At 36.4% G+C, this 13118-nt stretch overlaps 1 pseudogene; it reads right to left on the bottom strand.

Moving 5' to 3' along the window:
* The window catches only part of LOC102428101, a 121082-nt pseudogene extending 108641 nt beyond the window's left edge, over window positions 1-12441 (bottom strand).
* Between the last annotated feature and the right edge of the window lie 677 nt (window positions 12442-13118).

Here is a 13118-nt window from a genome sequence, read left to right as displayed (position 1 = left end):
ATTAGGGAGGTGGGAGAAAGCAAGGCAGGGAAACCTCTGGGAATGGATAAAAAGTAAAATGATAGACACATAGTTCTTTTACTTAGGTGGGTGCAGGACAGTTAACAGTGAACAATTAATTCAATAACAATGAGGGAACTTGTAGTCTCCATAGAGCAGTGTTTGTACTTTTGTAACTGGACAATCAATGGGAATGTGCTGCATGTCACTACTTGAGTCAATTAAGCAGAAACAGGGTTGAATCATATATGAGCGTTTATTCCAGTTCTTCCAGCAGTATGGGAGAGCAGCAGGTGATCCACAGAAATCTGCTCTGCAGCCCCCCATAAACCAGCTGCTATATAGGTTGAACAAAGATTAAATGGGGAAGTAGGGATTACAGGAATGGAGAAGTAGACAATTCAGGCTGGGGTGGGATTCCATTGCTTAGGCAACAAGATTGTTAAGCTTTTCATGATAATAGGCAGTTCTTGAATGAGAATGAACTGCATTCCAAGGTTGACTCTCAGGTCCAAGGTTGACTCTCTGGTCCTGGGGGCATACAACTTCCAGCCAAGTTAGAATGTCCTTTCTTTAACCAGAACAAGGCAATCATGGCTAATAGAGCATTGTTAATGTTTCCCATAACTATAGCTAGTCTCCAATATTCTATTTTTGCCCTAACATTTTTAGGGGTCTGAAAAAAAGGAAAATTACTTTGACATTCCAATGATATGTTATCATAGATGCAAAAAGACAATAGGCTCAGTTAAGGTAAAGATTGACCTTTGTCAGGGAAGATACTGGCCTAGGACATGACTACCCACTGATACGGGATTTTTGGACTGGAGCATGTGGTGTTCCCCTGGACAGGATGGTTCCCCGGATTCTTTGGCCATCGGAGTCGAAGAATGAATTCACGGATGGAAGATGGTAAAGGTGGACATTTATTGAAGAACAAGTACAGACTTCCACATGGGAAAGGGGAAAGAATCTCACAGCACAGACTCCCACGTGGGGAGGGGGAAAGAGTCCCACTGAGCTTCTATTTTCACAGTTTATAAAGGCTACCTGTCTCTGTGTCCTGATATCCCTTCTGATTGGTCAATGTTCTCTTTTGAATTGGTTACTATAGTAACTCCTGAGCTCAAAGGTTAAACATCGCATGAGACATGTGAGGCCTTCCTCCCTCATGGTTCTCCTATTCCCTCTGGTCTTTCTTCCTCCTTCTTTATTTTGTAAATATAGACCTTTTGCTACTCCCAGCTCCCTTATCTTATGGAAATGTAGCTGCTGCTGGCTCCCTGTTACCTTTTCTTATGGAAATGTACCCTTTTGCAACTCTGTAGCCCTGTGTTTTTTTCTTCCTGGACCCCCAATTTTAAAAATTTTCTAAAATTGCCTATTTCACCCCTAAAAATTCCTATTTCACCACCATAAACTTCTTTTTAATTTAAAAAAATTTTAATTTCAGACCATCCTTTGTGGTTACTTTTGGTCTCATGAGTTCACAAGGCAGCTACACAGGCCTTCCCTGAGCTAGTCAGGTTAGCACGTGACCCTATTCATCCACACCTCAATAAATTTAATAACATTTATAAAAAGAAACCAAAACTCCTTGTGCTTGAAAACAAAACTACTCCTCATTTTCAGCCTCTCCAAGATTCCTAAATTAAGGAGGAGTTTCCAAGCAAAAATTCATCCAGAGAGAGAAGGTAAGATTCACAGTTATCATTGAAAGGGCGAGGGCTAGGCCCTCCACCTTCCCCCAGGGTAAGGGCTACGTCCTCCATCTTACCTTGGACTCTGCTAGCCACACCCAGGAACAGGACATCGACTTGTGCCTGGCCAATCGGCAAAGCACAGTCCTTTCTCCTCCCCTTACTCCAACCCCCCCTATATAACCGGTCTCTACGCGGGGGTTCGCTCTCTTCGCCACTTGGCTTGTCGTTGTGTCAGTGAGTCTGGTGGATGGAGAGCTCAAGCTAGCTTGAAATACAGATTCTTATGCTTTTGCATCGAATTGGCTGGCTCCCTGATGTGGTTTCTTGGGAATCTTGAAATCTGGGCATAACAATCATCAGAGAAAGACATAAGGTAATGTCTCAGAGATCAATTCGGCCATATTAAAGGTCCTTTTAAAATGTTAAAAGCATGCATGCCTTATAGACTTCCCCCTTTATAAAGTGGAGGATGAAGGCTGGGGAGAAAATGGTGTCCTTGAACCTATGGACGAAAGGGGCCACATGCTAACCTGATAAGCTCAGGGGAGGCCTGCATGGTGGTCTTGCAAACTCAGAGACCTAAAGGAACCACAAAGGATGGTCTGAAATTAAACTTTAACTAAAAGCAGTTATGGTGGGTAGATACATCTTCACTGACAAGATCAACCTTAACCTTAAAAGAGCCTACCTGGCTTGTTGCATCTGTAATAACATATCCTTCAAATGTCTGGGTAACTTGTAACTTCCCTTTTTCCGGACCCCTTGGGGCACAACCTAATGTGCCTGGGCACCAGAAAAGATGCCACAAATTCCTTCATTGTTATCATGTTAATTGTTCCTGCACCCACCTATGTGTCTGTCATTTTACTTTTTATCCAATCCCAGCGGTTTCCCCGCTTTGCTTTCTCTGGCCTCTCTAGGCTATCACCAATAGATTTCATGTAACCCATCTACGTCTCTTCCTTTGATTGCAATGTATAAAAATAGATGAGAAACCTCCATTCTCTGGAGCATAATCCCAATCCATTGAAATATTGCTTCCCGGCAATTGTCCACAGTTTGGCTCAAATAAACTCACAAAAATTCTTTACAGGTTTGAATGTTTTTACATTAACAAACCTAATCAGGAAATAATGAGCTTTCTTTCTCTCATATTTATTATCTCTCACCCAAAGCATCATTAGAAACAACCATCTTATAATACAGTTGTAGTCATTTATTTTGCTACATATGCATGCTTTTATTTTCCTTTGTGGCCATAAAAAATAATTACATAAACTTGTAAAATTTGTAATTGGTATATATCAAGAAACAAGCAAATTATGATGATCTAAAACAGAAAGGCAGCTAAAGGGCTTTACTCTGAAATGATCAGATTTTCTAACTATCTGTCAGAACTATTCCCAGCGAAAATTTGACCCAAATTTTCATCTGTTATTCATTAAATTATGACACTGTGTGACTTTATAAACCCTAACTGATTTTTTTAAAAACGCTTACTAAAGGGATTATTAACAAATGGTTGGAAATATTGGGTATTGAAACAGGAATTTTAGGGGTAAAATAGGACAGGTTTGGGAAATTTTAGAAATTAAGGGGACCATGGAGGAAGTGCAGGGCTGCAGAGCAGCAGAAGGTATATTTCCATAGAATAGGGAAGCTGAAAAGCTGCAACAGGTACATTTCCATAGAATGAGGGAGCTGGAAACAGCAAAAGGTGTATATTTACAAAATAAAAAGAAGGAAGCCCTTCATCCAGAAGGAGAAGAAGAAAGCCCAAAGGGAATAGGAAAACAATAATGAAGGGGGGGGGGGAACCTCACATGTCCCAAGTGAAGTTCAACCTTTGAGCCCAGGAGTTACTATAGTACCCAGTCTAAGGGAATAGTTACCAATCAGAGTGGATATCAAGGCACCAGGGTCTGTAGCCTTTATAAGTCTTAGGGAAAAGGAACTCAGAGGGATCCTTTTCCTCCTCCCTACTTGGGAGTCCATTCTGTGGGACTCTTTCCCTCTCCCCATGTGGGAGTCTGTAATTGTTCTTCAATAAATCTCCACCTTTGCTATATTATTAATTGTTGATGCTGGGTAGAGTACATGTGGATTTGTTATACTATTCTCTCTAACCTAATGAATTATTGAAGTATGGTAGCAATCATCTCAGGTAGAAACTGTAGTTTAACTTTAACCCTACTGTTTGGCTTCTGTACTTATTTGCTTGCTAAAATAATAGAAAAGTTATTTTGATTTTCTGAATTATATAAATCATCCCATTTGATTGAATACCCTATTGATTGTAATGTGAATATCCCATTGGTTGTGGTCATACTAGTTTTAGAAAGCACATTCTTCTGTACCTGACAGCATTCCTCTGAGATTGGAAATGAGAAAAAAAATGCCTGCTCTCATCATGTATATTCAAAGTAGTTCTGGGAGTATTAACAAACTCAATAAAGCAAATTAAAATAAAAGGAATTATAAAGAAATAAATAAAACTGCTTAAGAAATCTATGAATACAATTGAAAAAAATAAAATTTGCAAGATAGCAAAATACAAGTTCAATATGCAAAAGCTGTTTAAAATTACTATATGGCAGCAGTAAACAAATAGAAAAAATTTTTAAATAATATCCTAAAAACTATTAAATACCTACAAGTAAATTTAATACATGATATAATAGACTTCAACAATGAAAAACAGTACATGTTATTGAGAAAAATTCAAGAATATCTGGACAAATGGAGATATGTGCTATGTTCATGAATTAGAAGACTTAGTAATGTTAAAATAAAAACCTATGCAAAAAATGTATAGATTAAATGAATAATAAAAATTTTACTAGTTATTTTTGCAAAACAATAAAAAATTAAAAATTCATAGAAAATACAAATAGCCAAGTACATACATGGCATTTCTGAAGAAGATGGCTATTGAGAAGATTGCATTTCTGAAGAAGATTGCTATAGAGTGCTATGTATTAAGATCTTAGAAAGCTATAATAATACCATATGATTGGTGTAGAGATGGACAAACTGAACAGAATAGTCATTCTAGAAATAGGTCAATGCATATATAATCACCTATACTTATTAAAGAAACTTGAATTTATAATGAAAATCTTCCCATAAAAAAGATTCCAGATCAACGTGGTTCTATCACTTATGGAAGAATTAACACCAATCTTACATAGAAACATAAAATGGAAAAGAGAAAACTTTTTCCATTCATTTTTTGATTACTGCCTTACTCTGATAACAACCCAGACAAAAGTAATAAAGAAAGAAAAACTACAACACAATATACCTCATGAACTTAGGTGTTAAAATCCTCATGAAAAATTTAACAAATTTAGTCTAGCATTTTATCAAAAGGATGGTACATTAAATCCACGGGGGGTAAACCTCATGAATACAAGGTTGATTTAACATCCAAAAATCAGTGTAATTCCCTATAAAATTATAATAAATACATACAAATTTTAATATATATAAGAAAGGCATTTGGCAAAAATCAACACTCATTTAAAATAAAAGCTCCCAGTTCAATACCACATTCTTTTGATTACTGAGAGGAAATGGTTACTACATAGCAGATAGGCTAAGTCCTTTATATTTGTTCTATTTCTAAATTATTTTGGGTATTGTAAATTTGTTGTATTTCTAAATCCATTTTAGACTATCAGCTTGTCAATATCTATCAAAAAGACTGATGGAATTTTGAGTGGGATTGCATTGATTTATAGATCAATTTGGGATAAAAATGACATCTTAACACAGCGGTTCTCAACCTGTGGGTCGCGACCCCTTTGGGGGTCGAACAACCCTTTCCCAGGGGTCGCCTAAGACAATCAGAAAACACATATATAATTACATATTGTTTTTGTGATTAATCACTATGCTTTAATTATGTTCAATTTGTAACAATGAATACATCCTGCATATCAGATATTTACATTGTGATTCATAACAGTAGCAAAATTACAGTTATGAAGTAGCAACGAAAATAATTTTATGGTTGGGGGTCACCACAACATGAGGAACTGTATTAAAGGGTCGTGGCATTAGGAAGGTTGAGTACCACTGTCTTAACATATATTCTTTCAACTCATGAATATGATTTATCACTTTATTCATTTAGGTCTTTTAAATTTTTCTTAGCAGTGTTTTTAGTTTTCCATGAATAGGTCTTTACATATTTTGCTAGGTTTATCACTAAGTATTTTTATGCTTTTGGATGCTATTTTTTAATTGATTTTTAGAGAGAAGAAGGGAGAGAGGGATAAATATCAATGTCAGAGAGAAACATTGATCAACTGCCTCCCACACATGCCCCAATTGAGGATCAAACACTCAACTGAGGTATGTGCCCTGAACTTGGAATTGAAACCACAACCTTTTGGTGTACAGGATGATGGTCTAGCCAACTGAGCTCCATCGGCCAGGGCTATTTTAAAGGTATTTTAAAAAAATTCAAATCTCAACTGTTTGTAAAGGATATAAATCTACCTCTGTATATTGACCTTGTATCCCGTAACCTTGTAAACTCAGGATGCCTGGTAGTTTCTTAAAGATTCCTTTTTCCTATGTACAAGATTATTTCATCCTCAAATAAAAAAGTTTTACTGCCTTCTTTCAATATCTATTCCTGTTATTTATAAAAACAGAGTAAATTTGCAATGTTATGACAGAAAAAGTAATATACTTTATATATTCCAATATTCAAGATACCTTTCTGGTTCCACTAAACATGAATAATGTATCTCTGGACCAGTGGCTTTCAAATATTTTTGTTTTATTGTAGCCCAAAGTAAGACATAAATTTTACATTGCAACACTGTACACACACACACACACACACACACGCACATGTATACCTAACATAAAAATTTCACACATTTATCTAAAAATTGTGTGACACACTGGTATTTCCTATTATATTGAATTATGTAATTTTTATTCTATTCTATTATTTTTTAAATATATTTTTATTGATTTTAGAGAGGAAGGGAAAGGGAGAGAGAGATAGAAACATCAATGATGAGAGAGAATAATTGATTGGCTGCTTCCTGCTCGCCCCCCACTGAAGATCGAGCCTGCAACCCTGCAATCCAGACATATGCCCTAACTGGGGGTCAAACCATGACCCCCTGGTTCATAGGGTGATGCTCAACAACTAAACCACACTGGCCAGGCTATTCTATTGTATTTTAAAATACTGCTCAAAACCCATTAAAATATATGCTAATGGGTCACAGCTTACTGTTTGAAAAGTAAAATATTGTAAGATTATAAAAATATTACCTCAGTCTCTGTTATTGTCTTCACTTCATCTTTCCATTTGAGTCCTCTACTCTTCCTATAGGAACATCAGTCATCAGATTTAGAGCTTGCCCTAGATCAGAGGTGGGCAACCCCTGGCAGGCGTGCCATACATGACACTCCAGTAACTTTTGCTGGCACGCGAAACCCTCTCTTATAATCTTCCATTTACAATTTTTTTCTTAATATTGACTTTTTATTTTTCAGATAAATTCAGTGTAGGTGCATCTTAGATAAATAAATAATTTTACATAACATGTATACATTAAAAAACAAATGTATTTTTCATCATTATATACTGTGTTTTTGTCGCTCGAATGAATTTTATTATTTTTTCAAGGTTCTTCACAGACATACACCTTAAGAGATATCAAGTAGGCGTAACATGTTCTCAAAAAATTAGGATTGGCACACAGAAGAATTTTGAGTCAGAGATTTTTCTGGTTTTGGCACGCACTCACAAAAAGGTTGCCCACCCCTGCCCTAGATCCAGTATAATATCATAGTGAGATCCTTTATTAATTACATCTTCAAAGACCTTATTTACAAATAAGGTCACATATTCTGAGATTCCAGATGAATATGTGACCTGAAATTTTGAAGAAAACTATTTAAATCACTACATTTATACTTGTTCTGGGTGCTGTAATGCATGATAGGAGAAAAAGTCATGGCCTTGATTTTAATAAGCACCCAAGAACATTAAACAAAGGAATCTGATTCCTAGACACTATTCCAAGGATTTATCTATCCAGGCAAGATAAAATGTACAATTCCAATAGAAAAACAGAATGACCAGCCACGATAGGCAAATTACTTGTTCACTGAAAGAGAGACTGACGTCAACAGGTTGTCCCATGAACAGAGCAAGAATGCAATGGAGCCATGGTGCAGTCAAGACTGGTTTTGAAGTGCATCTGGACTCAAAGTAAGTGCAAGATAAAATGAGCAGAGGCTGCCTGCAGTTGTTTTTGCCGTTTGTGGCTTGGCTTCAATGGAGTTGCAACATGTTCTTACAGAGGTCAAACCTTTGGAACACTAAACCGCTCCTTACTGTTAAGGAGCTTGAGTTCTTAAAGGAAATAGGAAGTATTATTGCAATTTGGGGATCATTTAATGCTGTAGCTCTCAAAAGTCAATGAGATTTCTTTATTTTAAAAAGAAATCTCACCCTATCCCAAATTTTCTAATTTAGAATGTCTAGAGGGTAGGAACCAACATATACATGTTTGAAACGTTTCATAGATGGCCCAGAGAACTACCAGTTTAGGAGAAAAAGTTCGTTGAGAAAAAAAGTTGATCAATTTTACCTTTATTAGAGTATTTGCCTTGGGATTTTATGTCAATGTTACAGATTAAAAAGGGTTAGGAGAAAGAAATACATATATTTAGAAAAGTCAATTCAAGTAACACTAGTTACTATTACGGGGGATATAAAATACAACCCACTGCCCCTGCTCCAGTAGCTCTCAATCTAGACTCTGCCAAAAGGAAAGGCATAACGCTCACCCTTAATTACTCCCCATATTGAGGTCATGTTATTAGCTTTCCTTCACAGATTTTGCTATAGAAAGAATATTTTCTTCACACTTGTGTTCCCATTTTTACAATTCTTTGAAATTTCCTGCAATTAGTAACCAAAACTCTTATTTAATTTGACTATGGCATTTTTTTAAAGTTTCTAGTGTGTGATCAGCATGACCTCTTATCTTCATAATATTTTTATGAAAGGTCATTAAGTTTCTTTCTCAGAGAAGAAATACAACATCATATAGACACCAGATTTTCTGACTTTGATCATGATGTCTGCTAATGGTCTCCTAGTTTTCAAATTTGATTATACTAATGCATATAAAATATCTCAGGCACTAATGATGTTATCTTTCATAGCTGCATTTAGATCACATAAATAAGAACTCCAAAGGCATTTTGTGAAAATGCCGCTCCTGTTTTTACTTATGATGCTCTCTTTCTCATCACCATCTTAAATCCTTAAGGAAACATTTAACAAAAATTCTCATAGGAAAGACTTGTGTCATGGACAAATAGTTAAGAAGATGCCAACTCTTCTAAAGCCAGTGCTTGTTGATGCCTGTTCCCTGGCTGGCAGGAGAAGCTTTTACACAAATGCTAAGAGGTTTCTTGGCTCCACTATGTTCTATAATTCACCCAGTTATGGAGGAAAACAGCTGTTTTGTGATCATGGTCTGGACATTTGCCATACTGACATACTGAGTTAAAATCCCAACTTGCCTTTCAGCACTGCAGTTTAGTCTCTGGGCTATTGGATAATGACTGAAGGAGAAAGTCCTGGACTTCCTCTTTTTATTCATTGACTTTGATTCTCCTCTCTAACTTACAGTATGTTTTGTTCTTTACCCATCGCCAAATTTGTAGCAATATATAGCAATAAAAATATTTCTTGAAATGTTATGTTTACAAATCAAGATATTCAAAGACAACCACAGCCATTATAAGTAAGCCCTCTTGACTACAATTCAGGGTGAAGTATAACTTTACTGGTTCATGATGATACCTTATTCCCAAACCATGCACACAGCTCAGTGGCTGGTGTCTGCTGTTGGTTTGTATGCAATTTGAACTCAGTAAATGACCCTCAATACTAGTTATTATATATTTGTAATGTACCCAAATACAGATTGCTGCAGGAGAAACATCATCGAGAATTCCCTTACCTCCACAAATGTAAAACCTCATAAACTAAAACTGCATTTAAAAATTGTAATCTTAAGGGATTTTTAACATCAAGCACAGAAGACACTTGCTGATTTTGTATAATTATTCTCCAGAATAACATAAGCACATATCCTGAAACAATTCACATGGAGTGGTCCATTTTAAATTTAGATAATACCCTCATATCCTCTTAATAATAGTAGGGACATTTCAAAAGGAAAAGAACATAATGAGACGCATTGGGAAGAATAAAGAAATCACTTCTTTTTGTAGAGATGCATCTATTTCCAGATTCCTTTGGATACAGTTACTATGCTTTATGAGATTTCACTAATCTTACCATTACACCATGGAACAATCCACTATAACTCACTAAGGATCATTAAACTTCATTTAAAGCAGTTAGTGGTTTATCGAAGGAACAAAAATGTTAATTCCATCTCCAAATGGACTCACAGAGCATGGAGATTCTCAAATCTGTCATCCAGATGAGGAAGACATGTATATGCATATGCATTTTGATCACAGTGTAATTAATGGCCATTCCATTTAAAGAGCACAATTTACATTCTACTCATTTCTTTAGTACACAAAGCCTGGGTTTGTTTTAAGGAAGATAATATTAACCAGCCTTTATCAATAAATTGTGATGCATTTAAAAATATCTGAAAATTTTAAGTGAGTTTAATGCTTCCCAAAACTCTAGGATTACTTTAAGACATGGACAAAGAAACACTCCACATACCTTTTGCAAGTTTGAATCATCATTTCTCCACAGTAAATTGGAGTAGAATTCATAATACTGAATATTAGTAATTAAAGGGTAGTGAAAGGACCTTCATCGAGTTCCCAGGCAGTAATAGTCATATAGAAAATATTGGAGCAGACACAACTAACCTGGGACCAGAATGGGTTCCACAGATGCCATACAGTTTCAGGGAGACAGGTATTTCCTTGTGTATGTGCACAACAGACAATCCACGCACACATTCTAAATCCACTTCCAGCACCTGGAAAAGAGGATTGTCAATGAGAGGTGGGCATAAATCTGGAATAAGTCCACTGATTCTTGAAGGGATCACAGGATGAGACAGAGTTCAGTAGTTATTAATTTTTAAGTAATTTTCAGAAAATTTACTTTGCTGATATTTGTTTTGAGATGGAAATGTTTCCTTTCCTTAAAAGTCTGCTGCATATAAGGGTAATAATATTTAAAAGACAATTATTTCATGAGAAATATTTATTAAATATTTCACATTCACCCAGCTAGTGTGGATCAGTGGTTTAGCATGGACCCAGGAACAAATAGGTCTCTGGTTAGATTCCCAGCTAGAGTTGCGGGCTCGGTTCCCAGTAGGGGGCGTGCAGGAGGCAGCCAATTGATGATGTTCCTCTCTCATTGATGTGTCGATCTCTCTATCCCTCTCCCTTCCTCTTTCTCTAAAAATCAATAAAAATATATATTTTAAACATATTTCACATTCATTAATAAAACACTTTACTATAAAATGAATATTTTGTGTTATGGCATGTCAGCAGGAATATGTCCACTAATTATATAAGGTGAAAATGTTGTTGTTTGTTTAATATGCTTTGTACCCCAAACTGTCCATCTTCCTTAGAAAGGTCTTTGTGTCCTGTACCTGAAAACACATCATTCTAAAAAAGGACCTGAAAATGCATTTACGACTAATGTAACATATCTAGTGGTAAGGCAAAATGAAAAGTACTTATAGTTCTTCAGCTCCCAACATGAGCCAATGTTTGCGAAAAGAAACGTGTTTGCTTTATACCATACTATTCACAACCAAATTATCCCAAAGTGCTTTACAAAGTAATTAGTTGGGGACTAGTATGAGTGCATGTAGGCAAACATAGGAGCCATTAAGGCACTCAGCAATAGCTCACACACTGCTTTGGACATTAGACCTGTTTTACTGAGAGTGAAGATGTTAGTTCAATTATAGAGTAATTTAATAGAATAATTGAAATTCCTCTGGGCCTGGTAACTTTTACAGATCATCAAAAGGAATGTTAACTCTCTCTTTTTTTTTAATTTCTAAAAAATATTCAAGTGTGAATTAAAACGTACATTTTCCCTCAGATAATTTATTTACAAGAATTTATTGTTATGAGGTAAATTATAGCAGAAAAAATATGTATGTGATTCTTTCCAAAAAGATACTTTATAGATTTGGTAAAGAGGTATTATTTCACAAATTCTCTTCTTTATCTTTCCCATTTGACAACCGTTTTAGTTGTTTTCCCCTGAGCTTTGTTTATGCAGGGGTTCAACCAGAAATCCTTTTCTCTCTCCTCAAGGTATTTAATCCCTACCTTTTCTTTAAGTAACATTTTGCATTCTTTCATGAAAAATTCCCCAACTGAAATGTGCACTTTACTGATTTTTATGTCACATTGTTCTTGTATTTCTCACTTGGCTGTGCTCAGGTTATTTTTAATTATCATTTATAGTTCAAGAATAAGACCCAAGGGGATAGCAATGATGTCTGTTATTTCACTTGTGCCCAGTACTTTGAGTGGGGAACTGACATGACCATACACATGGCTTCCGCAGCCCATGCACGCAGCAGTCTGGAGGAGGTACTGACAGGTGCTTCTCATCTAAGAAGGCACTGCAGCTCCGTGGAGCAGTTAACAAACAGCCAAGCTTCTGCTTCTGCTTTTTCACCAGCCTGAGGTTTTTCCCTTGTCCACCCATGTTCTAAATCCCTTTGATCAATGGGCCCTCTTTAGACACCATTTCACACATAAAGAACCACTTGTAGGTGATTATGGTTACATAACTGCTGTCTTGATCTTTGCACCATTTTGAGTGTCAAAGGCAGCTGGGTAGGATTAGCTCGGAAGCTGTCAGAACACTTACCTTCTTCGGGTCCTCGAGTCATGGTAGGGACTGCCCCCAGCTGGTCCCTCTGTCTGTATAGGAGCAAAGAAAAAATACTCAATAGGTGAAATAAAAAAAGGATGAATTAGAGAATAAAAAAGGGGTTGGATTCTTCCCTAAAATAATCATAAAAGGTTAAAGTCCTCTCTGTTTCTTATACAGTTGTTGAGTGTGTATAGAGGCCCGAATTTGACTGTTTAGTTAACGAAGGTCATAAAGTCGATGGTTTCTGCTAAGCATAATTATGCTTTGTCAGTTTAGATTTCTGTCACTTAAAAAAAACCCTTGGGCAGGTGCTCACTATGAAACTCTCAGGCCAGGAGACATTTCTCAGTAACAGGTGCAGCCTATTATCAGTGAAATTAGATAAGTGCCACTGCATAGCCTGTAACTCAGAGGCTAGCGTCAATTCTGTGGTGACAGCCTACACACACTTCTTCAGCCTCTCTGACTCCCCGAGAAACCCTGTCCCGGCCAAGAAGACACTCTAT

This window comes from Myotis lucifugus, unplaced genomic scaffold, assembly GCF_000147115.1.
Source record: "Myotis lucifugus unplaced genomic scaffold, Myoluc2.0 scaffold_286, whole genome shotgun sequence".
In the NCBI taxonomy this organism is placed as follows: Eukaryota; Metazoa; Chordata; class Mammalia; order Chiroptera; family Vespertilionidae; genus Myotis; species Myotis lucifugus.
Note: the sequence above shows the minus strand (reverse complement) of the source record. Positions and strands in the feature narration are given on the sequence as shown.